This window comes from Ambystoma mexicanum, chromosome 2p (genome assembly GCF_040938575.1).
Source record: "Ambystoma mexicanum isolate Mex_15411 chromosome 2p, UKY_AmexF1_1, whole genome shotgun sequence".
Taxonomy (NCBI): Eukaryota; Metazoa; Chordata; class Amphibia; order Caudata; family Ambystomatidae; genus Ambystoma; species Ambystoma mexicanum.
In genome coordinates this window covers 1,470,488,351-1,470,510,032 of record NC_090923.1, presented here as the reverse complement: position 1 = coordinate 1,470,510,032, position 21,682 = coordinate 1,470,488,351, and the positions used below count along the sequence as shown (strand labels likewise).

Here is a 21,682-nt window from a genome sequence, read left to right as displayed (position 1 = left end):
GTGCCTCCACGTGTGCTGGAAATCATTTTCTTCCATGTTCTTTGTTTAAAGCAGAACATGTGTAATTGGATCCTGTCATTGGCAACTCCAGCAGATAATACAAAGGTTGTAGGACGTGCTCATTTCCTCTAAGAAGTCTCCCCTGTTCTTATTTGTCAATAATTGTGCCATTATTTTTAGTAGGACCATTTGCGTTTCAAAGCCCCCATTTGTTTCTCGATCTGTGCTTGCTTTTAAGTAAAACAAATGACTATGTGTTGATCGAATACATTTTTTTTTAAAGCTGACTGGTCAATGATGTCTAATTGTGCAAAAACAGTAGCGGTGCCAAGGAGACGTTTGTCTGCATTACCAGCTTTAGTGGGCCCTACAATTTTCAACTGCCTCCTCTCCTCTCATCTCTCCATCTCTTCCTCCCAAGCCAAGCCTACCCCAAGATTGCCACCTACATTCTCGGACATTCGTCCTATGAAGCGAGTGTCAGTGAGGTTTTTGCTGCCAACTTCTCTCCCCCGCATCCACCCCTGGCTGACTCACACCCTGACACAGCCCTGTCCCTACTCTTCTCCTCTATATCTGCTACTCTCAAAGCTCTTGCCCCTGTCATGAGGATCCATTTGAAGTCCAAAGCCAAGTGCAATTATTGGTATGACTCCGACCTAGCTACACTTAAACATAAGTGTAGGGCGGCTGAGAGGAAATGGAGGGCTACTTTCTCATCCTCTGACAAACTGGCCTGTCGCCTGCTGCAAAGGCAATACTGACTCTCTGTCCGCACCAAGAAGAGAGTCCACATTCAAGCCTGTGTCTCTGCGGCATCTAACAACTCAGCTAAACTCTTTAGAGCCTGCAAGGAGCTGGACAACCCTGCTGCAGTCTCGACCCCTCCACTTGCCTCCCAGACTCTTTGCAATGCCCTTGCCTCTCACTTTATCTCTAAAACCCAGAACACCCTGTCCACCCTCTTCTCCCCTACCCCTCCTCTCTGCTCTCTTTCTGTTCTTGCTGACCCTCCTTCAGCTACCCCCACCTCCTTTCTAGATAAGTCCGATCTATGAAAGCCTCATCAAAGCAGGTTCATCACTGTTCCTCTAAACCCATCAAGGACCACATCGACACCCTTGCTCCTGCCCTTGCCAATTTTTACAACCTCTCCTTTTCCTCAGGATCCTTCCCCTCCCCTCTGAAGCACTCCCTTGTGCATCCTCTACTCAAGAAACACACAGTTGAACCTTCTTGTCCGGCTAACTATCACCCAATTTCCATTGCTCGCTTCTTGGGTAAACTCCTGGAAAAGCTCGCCATCTCTCAGCTTACACTTTATTCGGATTCTGTGGGCTCCCTCCATGACCACCAATCTGGCTTCAGAGCTGCCAGAAGCACGGAAACTGCTCTCCTGAACATCAGTGAAGACCTGCTCTCCAACCTTGACTCTAACATTCCCTCGGTCCTCATCCTACTCAATCTCTCTTCTGCCTTCGATACGGTCAACCATAGCACCCTGCTCAACCGTCTCTGTGACAACTTGGGTATCACTGATCAGGCTCTGGCGTGGCTGACCTCTTTTCTCTCTGATCGACCCTCCCAGACCCAACTTGGGTCCTTCCTATCATCTATCTCCCTCTCTACCTGTGGTGTTCCCCAGGGGTCTAACCTTTCGCCTTGGCTTTTCAACCAGTACCTGGCAAGTCTCGCCCCCTGCATTTCCATTTTCTGCTCAAATTTCCAGTGCTATGCTGATGACACTCAACTCATTTTCAGGCTTCCCTCTGCAACCTCCTCTCCTCTCATCTCTGATTGCCTTACTGCCATTCAAGATTGGTGTGCCACCAACGATCTTTGTCTAAATGCTGACAAGACTGAGATCCTCCTCATCGGTACACATGCACCATCCTTTTCCCTCACTCTCTGGCTGACCTCCCTTGGCCCTCCTCCTACCCCTACATGCGAGGCTAAGAACCTGGGGTCATCTTTGACTTCACACTTTCCTTCTCCTCCAACATGTCTTGGGAGGATAGCTCAGGGGCAACGCGCTTGCCTTGGAAGCAAGATAATGTGGACCAACACAGGTTCAATCCCTGGTCCGTGCTTAGAAACCTCTGGGTATTAAGCACGTTATAAATAACCAATTACATCTCTGATGTCTCTAAAAAGTCAAATTTCCTATTACACCTCCTCAGAGGTACTCTGCCTTTCCTCTCCTTCTCCTTCCCCCAGAACCTCACTGTCTCCCAAGCTCTGGTTCTCTCTGGGTTGGACTACTGCAACAGCCGCTTTCTAAATCTACCTGTCTCCACTCTCCGCCCTTTACAACTAATCCAGAACAGGACTGCAAGACTTGTCCTTGGCCTCAAGCCTGGGATTGTGTCTCTCCAGCTCTGAACTCTCTTCATTGGCTCCCAGTGGGTGCAAGAATAACATTTAGAACCCTCTGCATTGTGCACAAGGCTTTCTTGGGCTTGGGTCCAAAATACCTTCACTATCCCTCTGTAAATACCTCCGCTCTCGAGCTCTTCGCTCCTCTACCTCTAACTCCCTCAGGGTCAGTCATTTTTCAAAGAAGTGAGCTGGGGGTAGATCTCTGTCTTCGGCTGGGGCCTCTTTTTGGAACAGCCTCCCTGCCACTCTGAAACTTGAGGAGAATCATCTCCAGTTCAGGAAGCCCCTCAAGACCTTCCTCTTTGCTTCTGCCTTTGTCCCCCTCCTCCCCTGCTGATCTGTTTTCTCTCTCGGCACTGTGCACCCTCTGTACTCCGGGCCCGGTACGTGCTCACACTGCCACCTTCCTGCACTGCCTCTGGCCCATCCCTTACACTAGGGTCTGTATCTGTAACCATACAGTCCCCTACCCTGCTTTTCTTCTGCACATATCAAATATACCCTGTTAGCTAAACCCAGCACTTGCCACTGGCTGGCTGCACTACCTCAATGTATCACCTTTATTTATTTTATTTATTTACTTTTTTTTTTATATGCTTCTCCTCTGTTTGGCACTTTCCACCTCTCCCCCTTCCTTGCACTTTTTTCCCCCTTTTTCCCCGTCCCATGCATTTGCGTGTTCTCAATGTCACTGGGCCTAGTAAGATAATTTTTTTGTTCTCCCATGTTCCCATCCCTTGCCTTGTAGCACTCTGAAACACCTGTGTACGAGCGCGATATAAATAAAATATCATATCATATCCCTCAACTTTCTTGCAGCTCAAATACAGGAAACAGGAAGCTCTTGCAGCTTCCTGGTTCCTGTTTGTGAGCAGCATGGAGTTGCCAAGGTTGACCTGGTAGAAGGCTTTTACAAAAAAAAAAAAATTATTGGTATTTTGCATGTGTAAAGTGTTTGTCAGATTATGTATGTGAATGGTGGGTGAATGAGATGTAATATGATGTGATGTGTGGTTTTGAATGTTAAGGGTGGGTGGGTGTGTGCCTGTGTAGAGAATGCAATGAGAGGATGTAAGAGAAGGTGTGAATGACTGTTGGGTGAATGAGTATGAATGTGATGGTGTGTTTTTGAATGTTGTGGGTCGGTGTGTGCCTGTGTAGAGAATGCAATGGGTGGTGGTAAATAAAGGTGTATGAGTGAGTGATTGGTGGGTGAATGTGATAGTGTTCGTTTGAATGTTCTGGGTTGGGGTTGGGTGTGTGCTTGTATGGTGAATGCAGTGTGAATTAATGTGTGAGGGGATGTATGGGTGAGTGAACGGTGGGTGAAAGGCATGCATGTGTGCATGTGTGTGTAAGGCCCTGGGAGACTGGGGATCATTGCAGCATTTTTGCCACATCCATTTTTTGCCTTTGCATGTTTTACTGGTATTTTCGGGCAGAGTCAAGTTCATGTGTGTCATTACCTGGCTAGAGTGGCATTTTGGTGCAGTCAGTCTAGCCATTGCTTACTGTGGCATGACAATCATCAATTTGCATCTTTAAAAAAGCAAGCATGGTAAGTAGTGTTTCTTCGCTAGATGCTTTGGTGTAGCAGCCTGTATATTTTTTTTACTGTAGCATGACTTTTTAGTAACTGATCATCTATGATAAATCACGCTTGATGAGTGTTCTTATGGGTCTAGACTGGCTTACATTGGAACCAGTTGGGACAGGTTTTCATATTTTGACATATCACTTTTAATGGCCAAACCAATGGGACTATGTTCTTCTATAGGAGTTCTGGCCTATATTGGCAGAGCCAGTTTTGTGCCCAGTGCCAGTAATGATACTATAAAAAAAAAAGAATCTTAAAGCGAACATGAGTATGGTCTTATATGTGAATACTAGCAAATGTTGATGGAGCCAGCATGGAAATGTATGGGCACAGCCAGCAAGAGAATGTTTTTTTTATACTGGCATATATTGCAGGGACTGGCATGATAATGCATTGGGAAAGGCCCTGTGCACTTTTGGTGACTTGCATCTATTGTACTTTTTTCATGATTTACCATACACCCTAGAAAAACGATTGTTGACCATTTACCCAAATTTTCACAGAAAGTGTGCTCTGTAATGCACCATGTTAAGCCATTATTCTAAAAAAAATTCAGGGGAGGGAGAAGAATCCCCCCTGACTTCCCCAGACCCATTTTCGTTAGTTCGGGCTCTCTCGCTACGCCCGGTCGCAATTGCATACTTGTGGCAAATATTTACACCCTCCAAAAAACAACTCATGTGTATATTTGTGGACCGGGCACTGCCCCCTTCTTTATACGCTACGTTAAAGATTTGAGCTTTAGATTTAAAAACATATTTACTTCTTTTTCTTGCAGTAGTGCCCCTGCAGAAGCATCATCATGGACATTACACACATGTGGTGGCCCGGGCTGGCCCGGGGTGTGGTGTGCCCTGTGCTTTGTTAAGGAGCTTGGGGGAGGCCTACAGCCCCGCTCGCAGGGGCGGCCACCAAATCACATGCTACGCCATTGGGCACCATTCGGTCTACCAAAGGGGTAGTGTGCATTGCGCACCTTGAAGTTTGCCAGTGAGTACCCAGATGAGAAGCAACTTGTGGGTGTTTTCAATTTATAATAACTGTGTGGTGCCACCGATTTATGTGTGCAGCAATGATTTATTACGCTTAGATAATAAAAACTTTGGGCTGTCTAGGGTTTATTGAAAGAACCTTTCCCAGGTATTATATTACAGCAAAGATAACATTATCAGGTGCATTCCCCTGTTTGCACGCAGACCAGTCTAATAGGTTTCTTATACCGTAGCGATAGATGACTAATAGATACATTTATAACCATGGAATTTTGTTGATCTAAAAATCCTGGTCAATTATTTAATTTTCAGGCCTTGCGTGTGCAGCATTTTGCTGCTGGGTAAACAGCAGTGCACGCCTCCTCAGGTCAGTTATTTCTTCGTGTAGTGCAACGCCCCAGATAACTGTACTTCTGTGTCCATTGATCTACAGATGTTCCATAGACTACCTGTAGCCCCGTTAGAGATTTCGGTTACCCTGTTACAAGTACTGCATTGTGCATTTAGACCACATGTTGAATCTGGAAAATGACATTCCCCAAATGTGTGATCGTGGACAAACCCTGCCTCCCTCTGTGCCTCTGTTCTTTTCAGCATGGATCACTCTTAGCCTGCACAGGTACAGCATCGCGTATTGTAGACCTCTGCTGCAGAGACAGCGCTTTATGGCTGCAAACGATATTCAAGCCTTCTGGACTGCAGGAGTGAAATACAGATAAAAGAGACACTGGACCCCTGGTACTATGGCTTGCCCAGTTCACCGGCTTTTCAAAGAATGTTGGCCCTAGCTTGGTAGTTTAGAAGGTGGGCAATCACTGGGTGGGGGCGCTGACTCGGCTTTGGCACCACAGGGGACACCCGGTGCTTGCGCTCAATCAAAAACTGTGGAGAGAGCTGCGGGTCAGCCAGGACTTCCTTAATAAAGCTTTCCATGAAGACCTCCATATTCTTCTTCCGGACCGACTCAGGTATGCCCACCACTTGTATGTTATTACGGCGGGACCTCGCTTCCTGGTATTTATTCTTTAGTTGGACTGCATTCATGTCCTGCTGCAGGGTGTGAAGGGTCCTGCCTGTCTCCTTAGACACGTCCTCCAGCTCCAATGCGCAGTTCTGCTTCAGTAATCCTGCCACTTTCCTTCTCAATCCGGTGCTGCATGCGATCCATTTTCAAACACCAAATTGTCCATCTTATTGTTGACCGAATCAAACCCGCCTTTATTTGGGAAAGGATGACTTCCATGCCTGCGCTCTAACTCTGGACTTCTTCGGCCACCTCAGGTTCTGGAGAACACCACAATGCTTCTATGCCACCTTCAGCGCCCTCACTGGTGCCCAAGCGCTGGTCTGCGGACCCCTTTTAGACAGAGGAGTCAACTGGGAAAAGACAACTTTGCCTGTTTCTTACCTCCTTTTGTCATTCGCCCAGCCCTGTGTAGATGACCGCCTACTCCTGACCAGTGGGACAATATAGCTTGTTTCAAAGTTTTGGGCTACCTGACAGTAGTAGCAATCCTCTGACTGAGAGCTGAGTTAAGAAATAAGGGGCCCTCTGCTGACAAATATCTTGGGCAGATGGTACTGGAGCCTACCCATGCCACTCCGCTCTCTGAACGCTGACGGGCTACTCCCTGGCAGTGCTACCCACACCCCACATGTCCTCAGGGCTGCCAACACATTCAGCTTGGTGCTCCTTTGGGGGTGCTCTTGCAACCCATGTCCTCTGTGCAGGTATAAAGTCCCGGACCTCCCAGCAAACCACTACTCCTGGGTCACACACTCTCGGAGTCCTCAAAACATTCTGGAAGAGCCAGGGTGAGCTCCAGTACGGACAAACCAGGCCACTAGGCACTCCATTACCATGCTCACAGCTGGTACCACTCCCTGTTGGGCTTCGGTGGACCGGATCCTGCATGGACTGGAGTCCCTCCCTGGGCCCCCCGAAGTGCACTTGGCAAAGTCCTCACAGTTAGTGCCACGGCTCAACCACAGACAGTGCGCGAGGCCGCATTGCCACACCTCTTCCTGTGCCTCCTCTGTCAGTCACAATGTTGGGCCCTCTTGCAGTCCTTCACTGCCTACGATGTCAGCCTCCACGGCACTCCACAGCAACCGGGGCGCGCTCAACGGCTTCTACTGCTGGGTCGCAGTTGTCTTCACACTTCACAGCATACCCCAGGGGAGCACAGCGCCACCAGTGCAGCTCTCCTTGCCTTCCTCGCAGACCCGCGAGCCACCAGTTCACACTGCCGGGGTGAGCCTACGAGCTACCCTGGCCCTACAAAGAATGCTGCTTCCCTGCAGCAATTAGGCAGTTTACTCTTGCAGCCGCCGCGGCTCCAGACATTGCGGGTCTGCTCAGCTTCTAAAACCCAGGGTGGGCACTGCTCGTGCCCGGGTTTGTAGGCCTTCACAACTCCTGAGGAGCCGGAGCGCAAGCCAACGTGCCCATCTTGGCAGGCACCTCCTACTGTCTCTTGTTCCTTGGTTCTTATATCTGGCTGAAATGAGAGAGCCTGGAAACACGGGTGCTAGACACATCTGAAAAATCTGAAGGTCATTTGCCATCACTTCCTGTGATGTCACTTGGGAGCAGGGTCAAATGACATCCCTTCCTGTGATGTCACCAGGGGCTCAAGGGTCATCTGATGTTGCTTCCGCTACCCTAGGCATTTTGCTGAAATTAGGTCTCTGGAAGAGATAGCAACAGAGGTTCAGCAATAAAGAGGAAACAACCAGGGCAGTGAAGAGATAGCAACAGAGGTTCATGTACCGACAGAGATGCGGCTACACTGATGCATATAGTGGCAGACAGATTACGTAAAACCCAAGTGAGGGATAGCAGCATAGAGGGACATTGACCCAAATCACAGAAAGTAAATGTGAATTAATTGTCAAGCAATATGGCAAGAGACAGAGGAACTAATAGATGAGCCATGAGCAGGGTGTGTGGTATATTCATTTGCGGGTGTGTGTCACAGTTTGTAAATAAGATCAAGTTACACAATTTTCCAAGCACTCTGGAGTGACTATTCTGACAAGAGTGCATCTCTCAATGTTAAATTATTACATAAGTTCTATCTGTGTTTCTAATGTGCTTTTGCTGATAGTTTATTTTATCTCATCCATTGCACATACAATATGACAAGAAGGCATTTATGACATTTCACTTTCGTAGCTCCTGGGCGAGGTGAGCAACTCCTGGTCAGAGGAAAAGCCCCAAAAACCAGGAGGTACTTTCAGCTCCTGCTCCATGAATACCAATTTCGACCCCTGCCCTCATGCCTTTAAACAGAGGATAGCCCAAGCTCAAGTCGAGCCCCTCATGTATCCATCCAGACCATACATTTACAAATGCATTATTTTCATCTCTCTTCTTCACTTTTACCCACAGGTCAAGTTCCCGTTGATTCTTTTTATCCTTCTTTCAATACTTTATCCATCTCTAATCCCCTATTTTGAGACCACTACGATTATGATTCGGTGTAGTATAAAATAACAATAATTAATTAACTATTAATTGTCTCTGGGTGGTATGGCATTCAGGTCTGGTGCTTGGGAGAGCTATGGGTACTTAAGTCTACATGGCTAAGTTGCTTGAATGTGGGGGCTGTTGTGATTTGATGTGAGGTTTGGGGGCTATGGCTATTGGATTTGGTGGGGACTATTGTAATTGGGCCTACTGGAGACTCGGGTTTGGGTATTGGTGTGGACTTTGGGGGTTGGGTCTGTGGTAGGGCTATGATGATTGTGGGAGGGGTCTACTTTGATTGCATCTGATGGGCAATGCTGATTAGGACTGAAGGCTATGGGGATTGGATGTGGAGAGCTATGATGATTGGGTTTTTGCTTGGCTATGGAGATTGTATTTTGGGCTATGATAATTGGGGTTGGGGTGATAATGAGTGGGATTGGGGGTATGATGATTGGATCTGGGGAAATGATGAATGGATCTGGGGGCTATGTTCACTGAGTCTCGGGTCTATGAGGATTGGTCCTAGGAGTTTCAGCTGATGTGATCTGGGTATTGGGAAATATTCTGATTGGTTTAGAAGTCTAAGGGGGATAATATAATTCAGTTGAGGAACTGCAATCCGTGGCCATTTAGATCTTGGCTGTGAAATATTCCAATTGGATCTGTGGGCTCAGATGCTTGGGGTTGGGAGCTATAGTTATTGACTCTGGGGGCTATGGGGACTGTCTGGATGTTTCTATTAAGTGGGTCCTATGCAGGGATATGTGAATAAGCCTGACTGGGCCTGCAAAGAGGAGTCCATATAAGGCTACTCTGCTTCTGTCTAGATGAACTTTTGAAGAAGGGGCTGGATGGACCTACAAAGATGGGTTTGAATATGGCATTATGAATGTGTCTATATGGGCCACATGTAGGTCTAGATAGGGCTATGGTGATCTCTGAATAGACTTACAAAAAGGGGTCTGCATACGGCATATGAAGAGGGGGTGTGCATAGGTGTATGAATATGCAATATGAGGATGGGGGCTATGAAGATGAGGCTATGAAGATGAGGTCTCCAGTTACAATCATGAGTCGATCTAGAGAGGGCTCTGGAAGAGTGAGCCTAGGTAGGGACAGTAAAGGGGGAGGGTTGTTTTATGGCAGTCTACAGGGAGATACAGAGGGTGGCTCTAGATAGGTAAGTACACATTGGACTTGGATGGGGCAGTGCAGAGGAGGTATGGATGGGGCAATAAGGCAAGGTCTGTATGGGGCAATGAAGTGGGGCTTGGAAGGGGGTAATGGTTCAGGAACTGAAGGTGGTAAGGAGGCAATCAAGTAGACCTCTGAAAGGGGGTAATGCTGCAGGTGTAAGGAGGTGTCAATAAAGTAGAAGTGTGGAAATGGGCAATGAAGAGGCAGTTGGAAGGGTGAAGAAGTTGGGACTGCTTAGGGGAATCTGGAAATGCCCAATGAAGCTGAGGTCTGTAAATGGGCAATTACGGGAAGTCTAGAAGCAGGAATTGAAGTGGGGCCTGGAAGGGCGCAATAATGCAATGAAGAGGGACCTGGGAGGAGATAAAGAATGAGTCTGGAGGGGGCACTGAATAGAGTCTATAGAGTGTTAAAGGGGGCAATGAGGGTGTAGTAGAGGTTATGGGTGGTAAGGAAGTGCTCCTTGAACGAGCAACAAAGAGGAGGTCTGAAAAAGGGCAACAAGGGTGTTGTGGATGGGCTTTAGAAGAGGGTATCTGGACAGAGGCTGCCTAAAGGCCATCTTAGGCTCTGGATGATGTCTTCAGCAAAGGATCCTGAAATGTGGCTACAATAAAGTAGACATGATGAGTCTATCAAGAGTGGATTTGGTGAGGGAAAGTGCAAAGGAGGTTTGGAAGTACCAATGAAATGATAGCCTGGAGAAGGAAGGGGTTCTGAGGGGGCAAAGAAGCAGCGTGGATGGGGGACTTTAGTAGGGACCTGGAAGTAGGCTAAGAAGCAGGCGCCTGGAGAGGGAACAACGGTGGTGTGGAAAGAAGTAGTTGTATTGAGCTGAGAAAAGTGGATCTGGCAGGAGCTGCCTAGAAGTTATCTGGAATGGAGCAATGAAGTGGGACTCTAAAAAAGGTAACTAAGTGTGGCTTAGAAGGGGGCAATGAAGCCCTCATCAGGAGTATGCCGGTCCAGGAAAAATGACAGTGATACGGCAAGTAATACCAGATCCAGCATTTTTCCCAGACCAGCAGACTCTGAGTTTGCTGGTAAGGGCAGTGAACTACCGGCAGGCCTGACCTGCCGGGAGTTCAGGCCCCTATCAGCAAAGATTTGCCCGTGTCACCAGCACCATTACTGCTGATGCCAGTGATAGGGGCAAACCCATTCCATGGAGTACTATGGGAATTTACCGCTGTTGCTGGCACCCGTAATACCCCCGTAACACTGGGAAATCTGGTGCCTGTAACGGTAAGGCGAGTCTGCTGGTAACCCGCTGATAGCACTGGCCGGTTACCACCAGACTCGTAATGAGGGCAATTGTCTGGAGGACCAATGAAGAGGAGTATCTAAAGTGGGCATGGATCAAGGGTCTAGAAAGGGTGATAATGGAATGCAATACACATTTATTGTATTGTACACAGCAGGAACAATGCTCTTTTGATCGCAAAACAACTTCCAATAGATATGACATCAGATTTGATCAGAAATAGTGAGCTTCTAACAATTGGGTGAGTTTGAGGGGCATTCTAACCAGTTTGTCAAGGGGAGTAAATGGAAGAGTCACCGGGGACAATACATAAGTGGACATACATAGATTAAGGACAACCAACATTGGACATTTTTAAGTGCAGGTAGGCAGTACAGCCAGCTGGGTTGTGACCATGATGGGTGAAATGCTAGAGTGGAGGCAGTGCAAGTGAGGGCCAGAGGCTGGTAAGAGGTGAGGCAAAAATCTTTAGCCTGCAGTCAGATGAGAGGTAGGTGAAGAGGGTAACTCAGAGGCGAGGAGGTAGGCTTTTAATTTGGTTTTGAATAAATTCATGTGGACTGCTTTTCGTATGTCCGGGGGAAGATAATTCCATGCTAGTGGAAAAAGAGCAGAAGCGATAGGAAGCACAGGGAGGGCGAGAAGCCACAAGGGTAGTCGAGGAAACAGAGTGGAGATTACAAGAAGGCTTGTAGAGTTGGATAGAGGAGGATAGATACAGCAGTGCCTCACTATGGATAGGTTTGTGAACCAGGAGAAGAAATTTCAATCTGTCCGCTTTGCATCACCAGCCAGGTGACTATACGAGGATGTAGGTGTGAAGTGAGGGAGTTCAAAGAGAGTCCTGGTAGAGAAGTTAATGATCATGTCGAGAGGACAAAAAGTATAGTTGGTCAGAACAAAGAGTAGGCTGGCACAGTAGTCCAGTTTAGAGAAGAGAAGAGTGGTTAAGAGATGCTTGGCAGTGTTGAAAGGAAGGAGGTGCCTGCTTTACCTGATATTTAGGAGGTTGGGGTGAGCTGCTGTTCCAGTTTTGGAGATGAAAGTTATAGGAGTGAGTTGAGAGGTGCTGTTGCTTCAGGAGATAGAGGATTGGCGAGGTGCAAAGTAGGATTCAATCCAGGCGCAGGATTGATCGTGATTCCCAAGAAGAAAGAGAACATTAAGGAGATCAGAGTGATCAACAGGTCAAGGAGAATTAGGATAGAGTATAGGTTATAGTGCTTAGCAGAGGCGATGAAGTTGAACACATTAATGAGAACCGTTTCTGTGGAGTAACAGGAGCGGAAACCTGCTTGTGAGGGGTCTCGAATATTGTGGATGTCTAAGATATTTCAAGCACTTTAGAGTAGTGCAGATGGAGAGCTACAGGATGAACATTAGCCGGTAGGTGGGTTCACCCCCTTGCTATTTTAGGAGAGGGATGACTGAGGCTGTTTTGAAAACAAAGGGAAAGCAAGGCAAGTCGATGGACAGGTTGAAGAGTTCAATGAGGTGAGAGGCCACTAAAGGGGCAATAGGCCTGACTAGCTGAGGAGCAAGAGGTCTGATGGGGCACAAGAGGGGTCAGCCTTCATCCGTAGATAGTAATTTGTCAGTATTAGTGTGACTAAAATGGGAGATAGAGGCAGAGTATGATGATAGAGTAAGCAGAGTATAAAATGAAGGAAGAGGGAGTGCGAGGAAGGTCAGGAGAGAGTTTCTAATTTTGGAAATCTTAGCAGTGAAGTTTTCCGCTTGGTCATTAGCTGTGAGAGTGGACTTGATAGTCATAGACTTGGGAGGGGTGAGGAGTGAGTTTAGGGTGCCGTGTAGCCAGCACGGATGGTTGAAGTGAGAGTCAATGAGGGTTAGGTAGATTTCCCTTTTCGCTCTATCAAGAGTGAACTTGAGAGAGTTCAGCGCAAAGAGGTAGAGTTGCCAGTCCTCATGCGAGTGGGTATGCTTACATTTGTGCATCAGCCGACACATGTCTGTGCAGAGAGTGCAGATGAATGGGGTGACCCATGGTTAAGGATGCTGAGATTTAGGGGTGAAAGTAAGCAGTGGGAAATGAGAGGAGGATGAGTCGTATAGTAGGGATTGAAAGTTGGAGAAGGCAGTGTTGGTGGAAGAGGTATTGGGTGTGAAGGAGGAGAGTAAGAACTATAGGCGAGAGGGAAATGGTGCAATGGTAGAAGGTTTACCTTTCATTTTAGTAATAGGTGAAGCAAGTGGTGAGGAAAGGTCAGAGGGTGGAAAGGAGATGGTGGTGGAAACAATTGAGTGATCAGATATGAATGGTGTGACAGTGGTATTAGTGGCTGAGAGAGAGGTGGAGTTGAATCAGAGATCCAAAGAGTTACCCCTATGTCCGTAGGTAGTTCATGGATAGAGTGAGCGCATGATGGTCACAAAGAAAATACTGAAGTTCAGATTTCTGAGAGGTGGTTGGAGAGGGAAGGTTAAAGTCAACTAAGGGAATTAGGTGATGTTTAGTGGAAAGGGAATCAAAGATTATCAATGAATGGTCCATTGGCACCAGGAGGGCCATAGATGGGGATGAGGTGAACCGAGTGAGGCAGAACAATAGTAGAGATGGTAAATTCAAAAGAGGTTCAAGAGGACATGGCATTGGAGATTTGTGAGGCATGGATGTGTGAAGAGAGTAGGTGTCTGACGCCGCCACCTTTGCCATTTAGTCAAGGAGAGTGAATGAAAGATAGTTTGGAGTTGTGTAGGGCAGCGTCAGATTTAGAAATCCAGGTTTCAGTGATAGCAAGAAGGCCTTGGAGAGGAGAGCTTGAGTGAAAATAGTCAGTGATAAAGGAAGTTTAGTTGCATACAGACTGAACATTCCAAGGTGGATGGGTGTTAGAGGAGGTATGGTTAGCTTGTTGGCTTTGTTTGTTGGAAGAAGGTGGAAGAGAAATAGAGTAGTGGGCATTTCGAATTGTGAATTCTATAATAGGGATAGAATAGGAAAGGAGGGAGTTGTAGCATGATTAGAGAAAGTGCAGGGAGAGGTGAGTAGGAAGAGTAGCAGGAGTAGCAGCAGTGAATGTATTATAGGCTGGTAGCACAGTGTGGAGAGATAGTACAGTAATTAGGAAACTTTGGGTACTTACAGGTGCAACATGGAGAAAGGCAAAAGCAAAAGCTCATAGGCGAAGAGGCGAAGAGGCGAAGAGGCTGGTCTTCACCCTTGACTGTTCCGCCCTTAACTGGGCCGCCCCTGGCTCGACGCCCCTAGGAAATTCAGAAGACATAACACGCTCTTGTCACTTGATCGCCTAGTCCATCAGTGGTTGGTCTCTGATATTGTCCCTGGTGTTGCTGGGATGAGGCGATTTCTTCTTGATTGGTGTTCTCAGAGGAGCCTCTTGTGGCCTTCGGCTGGAGATGGGGTTGATCCAAGATGGCCGCAGGAAGTGATGTCACAATCCGAGATGGCCACAGAAGTGATGTCACCAATCCAAGATGGCTGCTGGTAGTGAAGTTCCAAACACAAAGTGAACCCAAAAACCAGAACGGATGACACACGCTCTTGTTACATCACCTTGTCTATCTATGGCTGGTCTTGCTGATATTGTCCCTGGTGTTGCTGGGATGAGGCGATTTCTTCCAGATTAGTGTTCTGAGAGGAGCCTCATGTGGCCTTCGGCTAGAGATGGGGTAGATCCATGCATTACCACATGCTGTAGGAGATGGTAATAAAGGGGGACTGGAACTTGCAATAAAGAGAAGGTTTGGAATGAGTCAATGAGAAGGTTGCTGGATGGGACTGAGAAGAGGGCATCTTTCTCAGGGTTACTAGAAGGAGTCAGGATGGGGGCTATGCCAATTACGTATGGATAAAGACTATGGAGACGGCACCTGTAAACCGGTTACTAAAAGCCAGTTTAGAATGGGCATGGAAAAGGTATACATTGTTCTGGATGGGGCAATGAAGAGATAGTATCTGGGTAAGAAAATGGAGTGGACATGGATGAAAAGTACTGGCAAGATATTTAAAGGTTCTGGAATGAGGCAGTGAAAAGAGGTGTGGCTTGTGTGCTGTATAGATGGGTCTAGAAATTCCTGTGAGGCCGAAATCATCTGTGTCTAATTAAGGGTACATGCTGTTCAGCAGTGTGACAAGAACAATGTCTATCAGTTTACTCACTTGCTCATCTGATCCACCTACCAATTCATTGCTTATGCTTCTGCACTCTCACCTAGCAATATCCTCCCTTGCATCTTCTTCCTATCCGTTTGCCTTTCCCTACCTTCTGATCACCCACTCTCCTAACCAACTACCACAACGCACTTCATCCCAGACCCATTATCCTACTCACTCCCCCGATCTAACATCCCCTATTACACAGTACCAACCCAGAATTCTGAGGAAAGAACCCACTGTATTGGGCTTAATATTCTGTTTTATTAAAACAGTACATCAAACCAAAGGTGGCCCCTTAACTTTATGCTGGGGAAGTCACCAACATTGTTATACAATTTACAGGCAGTGAGTCTGCAGACAGGAAATCAAACTTCCTCCTTTTTCTCAGTAACAATATAATAACAATCTGGCCACTTGTCCGCCAGTGTGCATTTTAAAGATTTCCATCAACAATAGGCAGTTTGATGTACTCTTGAATTTCTTTCTACAGATCCTTCACTGTATTTTATTTTCTCCAACATCAACGACATGTGTTGATATAAGTGTATGTTTTCATATAAATATTAATTGGAATCTCTATTACGCCATTGATAAATATTGATGCTAAAGGAAATCATCTTCAAACATATGTAATTAAAATATTCAAATAACATGTCTGCATTTATGTAGTATTCTCATATTTGTATATGGTACTGTTGGTTTCCAAGGCATGCATGTAAGGGAAATACAAAGCACGGTGGGCTGCATTAAGAATCTGTAGGCTTGGGTTTAGGGAAGCTGTGTTTTCAATTTGAAGTGCACAAAGTTTCTGAAAGGATAATAAATAACACCTAATTCCACTTCACATTGCTAGTCTCCTTGGTGCAGGGTCTTTCCTATTAGTGCAATATCTTTAGAAGGGTTTCAATGTTCATGTTAAATAGCATAATTGTCTGGGAATTCAGTTGGGCAAGCTGATCTCCCTCTGACTACATAAAAATGCTGTGGGTTTTCTCAGAATTTCTCTTTTTAAATGACTTTGGCTTCCACTGATCGACATGTTTTAACTCACTGTAAAACTGTGGAATGTTGCACCACCAGTCCACAGTTCCTGTCGAAGTCAAAAACAGCTTTATTTCAGCTCTTCAGACCATAAAATCATCCAATATTACAAACATTTTATGTTAAAATGATGCAGGCCAAGAAACAATACAAACTCAGTGCTTGATATGCAATGTATCATTATATTAAAAACAAGCCATTTGTGATTTAAAAGGTCCAATCAACATTCATGATACTTATCAAGATACAAATATTTTCATTAAAAATAACAAATAATCTAAAAATCACGGCGCACCTATAATACATTAAATAAAGTGCATTACGCAGGTATAAATTGTGTACATTATTCAGAACCCCTTGCATGCAGTAAAAGAATGCAGGTACTCAAGCAGTGATCACCTGCGCATTAGAGATTATGCACAGTCTTCTCCTCCACACCCAATTGATGTAGTTTGCCACAAAGTGCACTGCTAGGTGGTCATTTGATGTGCAGCATAAAACGGTGGCTTGTGAAGTAGATCCAACTGCTCTTACCAGGAATAAGGGCTTCATAAATGTCTTCAGTATCTCCCAGTAGCAAGGGCAGATAAGTAAAAAATGCACAATGGTCCTCATTACGACCCTGGCGGTAGAATGATAACGATGCTGCTAGTGCTGCCGGTGCCGTTATCACTCTACTGCCACATCACGAGTTCTGCTCGCGGGGCCGCTCTGTACGCCTGGTTAGACCAGACATGCAGAGCAGCACCCGCTAGCAGAACAGGATGGTAGCAACGGCCCGTTATTAACAGGACCGTTGTTAGCATCCTTACCATTCCCATTGAGACCTATGGGGGCTCAAATGGGAATGGGGACGTACCGGGTCTGGGTCCCGTGAATGGGAATTAACGGCCCGCAACGGTCGAAATGGCCTGGTAATTCCCATTTTTCGGGACCTGGACCCAGACCCGAGTTTGGGGGCAGCCATGCCGGTAAAAATTGCATGGCTACCTCCAAACTCGTAATGAGGCCCAATGTCTTCAATCCTGTCTCTACAAAAGGAACACTTCATCATTCCATCTGTGAGATGAGGCAGCCAGCAGTAATATACCCATACTTAGTTTCGTATACAAAGCCCTTGTTAACTTGGGGCCGACTATGGGGCTCATTACGAGTGTGCTGGTCTGGTAAAAATGCCGGGGAAAAAGCTGGTATTATGGGTTCTGGAATTTTTACAAGAACGACACACTCCGAGTTTGACAGTAGGGACAGTGAACTACCGGCAGGCCTCACCTTCCAGGCCCCCACTGGCAAACAATTGCCACAATCACTGGCACCGGTAGTGCCTGTGCCAGTGACTGCAGCAAACCCATTCCATGGTGTCCTATAGGACTTCATGGAATGGGAACTTACCACCTTTGCCAGCACCCGTAATATCAGGGTCATACCGGGATATCGGGAGCCAGTGACAGCAAGGTTGTTTTTCTGGTAATCTGCCGGAATCACAGCGGGTTAATAGCAAACCCGTAATGAGCCCCTTTGTCTAGATACTCCTCATAGCCTAAAGATTGTTGGATCTCCCAGTACCATTCTGAGGTTTGCAATACCTAACACTGCTTCCCATATACCACGTTCAGTTTTACACAGAAGATCAATTTTGATAATATAATTAGTACTGTGGTCTATACAGTATTGTTAACTCCAGCATTCTCAATTTACTCAGGTTATTCAGTTATTCAGCAATGCTTTTATATGCGCAAACCAGTGTAGGGAATGGCCACCCTCCTGGGATAGTATGTTTGCAACTGCCAGCCTACACTTCACCAAACAAGGTGTGGATCATACCCTGATTCAATGGAATACTGGTTTTAATTTACATAAAGAATGTATTCTCTGCATATTAGTCTCCAAAAAGACAGGAAGATTTGGAGCGTTAGTTGGTAGGTGTTAGGGAGAATTCTCATTCTATGGCTAATTTCCCTTAACTATAGAGTCCCCCAGCAGCTTTGCTGGATTTGAAGGGTTTGTTTCTTTTATCCTGCTAAGAGTGAGACTCTCTTTCCCACTCTTAGGCATTTTTGCTATGTGTGTTCTAGGCTATTTTTGTGTTTAATGTCTATGGGATTTTCTCAACCCCATAGGAACCATCTTTATTCACATGTGTTACACAGCACTTTCAGTGCAGTGACACAGGGGTGTCGTAGCGACCCCCAAACATAGACTTCATACCCTAGGACTGACTACTGTCTCCCAGGGCATGTAAAGTCCCAATTGACTTTACTAGTCAATTTTTATGAACTAAACCAGTACAAACCATCTTACTATGGAGGTACTGGAAAGGGTTAATAGTTTTTCCCTTATGTTTATTTTCGAGAGGGTACCGTACAGTCCCTCTCCCAAAAGTTTCTGGCTGGTGGCAGTGGTTACTACCATAAATATTCAACCTCAAATATTTTCCAATGGGATTTTTCTGACAGGCTCTAACATACTGCAGGTGCATTTTAATATTAACTTGACTCCGGTAGGTTTTATTTGCCAGAACTTTAATATAACTCTTTCTCGTGTCTTTCTCTAAACTCCTAACCCAGGTTGGGGATCCTTTGTTCGTCCTTTTGGTGGGCTTCTGCCGAGAAGCCCTCCTTTCGGCGGCAATGAGTCTGGGGTGGGTCCATTGTGTGGGAGGGGGAGTAGGACCCCTGGACACTCCCGCCAAGATGACCACTCCACTGTGTGAGTGACAGCTAGGCTGTACGAATGGGGATCTTTTTGCATAAAAGCAGGGTCCTGAGGACTGGAAGAGCAAGATGTTGCCACTGGAACTAAGAAGCCGAAGAGGTGAGAAGCCAAAGACATCTGCAACGACTGAACCACCGGTGAAGCCCTGCTGCAGCATCTCACCACTTTTCTCCACATGACGAGAGAAGATCTTCATCTGCAAGAGCCTTCTTCCCTTGAGCTGTTGAGGCCAACCAGTTTGCCAATCACCTTCCCGGACCTGCCTTGGTCGATTCTCCTGTACCCTGTACTCGGAAGCCGGATAGCCAGGCACCAGTCCACCCGGACCGCGATTTGAAGGAGCGTACCTTTTATTCATCGGGCAGCACCGCGGCTAGTTTCCTCCCTGGGTAGTGCAGTAACTCGAACCTTCCTCCACGAGGAGAGCCTCTCGTCCTCTACTGGATCACCCGAACTGCAGGAACGACCAGAAACAACCGCCACCGCAGGACCCACTTCTTCATTTTAATGGTACATTGTTCTGCCAGGCCGCCCTTTCTTCACGGTAGCACTAAAGGTGTTTTAAATCCTTTACCTACTTGTTGGGTTGGCCGCCCCTCTCTCTTAACATTGTCTTTCAACTTTTGCATCCACCTTTTCAAAATCGTTAACCGAAAACTTGACTGCAGCTACAAAAACATTTTGCTCCTGGGCCCTTGCCCTGTACCACTGACTCTGGCACAGGCCTACTGACTATGGCTACATTTGTTAGAACTGCCTTCTTTAGATTGATTCTCAACTAGAACTGTGTTGGTGCACCTACTTCTTATAACTACCCTTTTCTTCCCCTTTCTAAACCTTATGAAATGCCATTTTGCTCAGTTTTCATTTAAGTATTGCCTATACTGACGCACTGTCTTGCTTAATCTGGTTCACAAACTTATGGGAAGTGTTGCTAGGGTGTGTAAGAAGCTATTTCTATATAACTTGTGCTTTCCCTCCCTTCTGAGAAATTGATAGTATCCCTTGTGTGTGGTTTTCACTGTGCCGTTTTGCTCAGTTTTCACTCTGGTTCACTTGATCTACAATTAGACTAGGGAGTGTGTATATTTTTCCTCTGACTTATTGAACTTACTTGATGACTGTGATACATGTGTTTTATTAGAAGCGTATAAAATAAATATATATCTACTTTTTAATACAAAGCTTTGGTCAGTGTTTCATTGTGCCATAGTACTGTAGGCCTATTGTGTAAACCCTGAATACTGCTCATCTCCCTCTTGAGATAAGTCTGACTGCTCAGCCACAGCTACCAACTAAATCTTTGTGGTACAGACTGATACCAAAGGGGATTTATTGCTCTCACCTGTAGTCTTAATCTCCTGTAGTGCTCCATAAGCGAACTGCACAGGATTCTGCCTAACAGTAGGCCTAAAGTGTTCTTAATACATGTATTCTCTGTTATTGCCAGATGACTACAATTAAATCCTCCCCACACTCCACACCATACAATGCAGCCTGTCTTGCCTGGAAACTGTATGCTTCAAGAGATACTTTAAAAGCCTGTTTCCATGTTCACGAGAAAATCTGGCGATAGCGCTGCTACACCTGGCAAGGAGTGCTTCAGCTTTAGTTGTTTGAGCTGACCAGTTGCAGTTATCTGTAAATCTTAGTCCTAAATATTTATATTCTTTCGCCTGTTCGATGGCCTCCTTATTCAACATCAGCTCAATCTTACTGTTCTTTTTGTTCCTGCTTTTCTTGAAAACAAGAACCTTGGTTTTCTGTACATTAATCGCTAGCCCATTTTATTGTGCAAAATTCTTCAAAATGTGTCTTCAGTTGGCGTTTTGTGCCCATTGGTGTTAGGCAGATATGCGCTGCATTATCTGCGAACATTCAAATAGGACATCTTTACCCTGCCAGAATTGATGTGTCACATTGCAAGTTCACTAATGTAGCTATTATAGCATTAATGAAAAGAAAAAAGGTTTTGGTGCCAATACGCACCCCTGCCGCACCCCCATCTGGATTGGAACCTTTTCAGAAATACTGACATCTGTACACAGCTTATCTGTCTGTATAGAGGGTTTGAATAGCCCATAGCAAGGCTGGTGGGATGTCCATTCTAACAAAGACACTCCATAGCCTGGCCGTTGGGACCCGGTTAAAAGCTGTTTCGACATCAATGAAAATTGCATATAAATTCATGTTCCTCAGCGACACATATTTGGCACAGAGCAGTTTCAGTCTCAAACTCTGTCCAATAGCACTGCTGCCGGTTTGGAACCCTGCTTGCAGGTGATGGATTTTATTCAAGTCCTCTACCCAGGTTTCCAAATGACAAACAGTGCTTTAGCAAAAACCTTACCCCCTGCTTCCAACAAAGAAATTGAGCGGTAATTTCCGGGATCTTCCCTACAACTTTTCTTATATAGCAGAACAATTTCTACTTTTGTGCATGACGAGAGGACAGTGTTTAACGACAAGGCTGCATTGAAAAGCCTGTAGAGGAGCAGACGTATACATCTGCAGGAGATACTACCCCCCTGTATTGGAGACACAAGACCGTGCCCTGTCTAACACCAGCTATTGTACCAATACTGCAGCGAGTATTTGGAAGATGATATCCATTAAGACAACCATATCGAATGTACCCATGAGTTGATGACAGCCTGCAGGATGAGATTCCTGAAGGAATATGAGAAAGAGCTAAGAAAATGGACTGGCGACGTCATAAGAAAGTGTGCACAAAGTCCTGAAATACTGAATGAAGACAATGTATGAATACTAGAGGAGAAATGACAAAGTAAAGAATCAAGTAAACCTTAAATGTGTAAAAGAAGATTACACAGTAAAAATGCTGCAGAAATCGGAAGCTTAATGAATGTACATACGCTGA

At 45.9% G+C, this 21,682-nt stretch overlaps 1 protein-coding gene across 5 annotated transcripts in view; it reads right to left on the bottom strand.

The window, feature by feature from the left end:
- The window catches only part of MSS51 (MSS51 mitochondrial translational activator), a 383,411-nt gene that overhangs the window by 257,445 nt on the left and 104,284 nt on the right, over window positions 1–21,682 (bottom strand). The window contains exon 1 of one of the 5 annotated variants that reach the window (XM_069646073.1): window positions 14,012–14,104. The exons of the other annotated variants lie outside the window; for them this stretch is intronic. The gene's annotated coding sequence lies outside the window, so the exon portion shown is untranslated. Of the gene's footprint in view, window positions 1–14,011; window positions 14,105–21,682 lie in introns of those variants that run through there. 5 annotated transcript variants of the gene reach the window in all.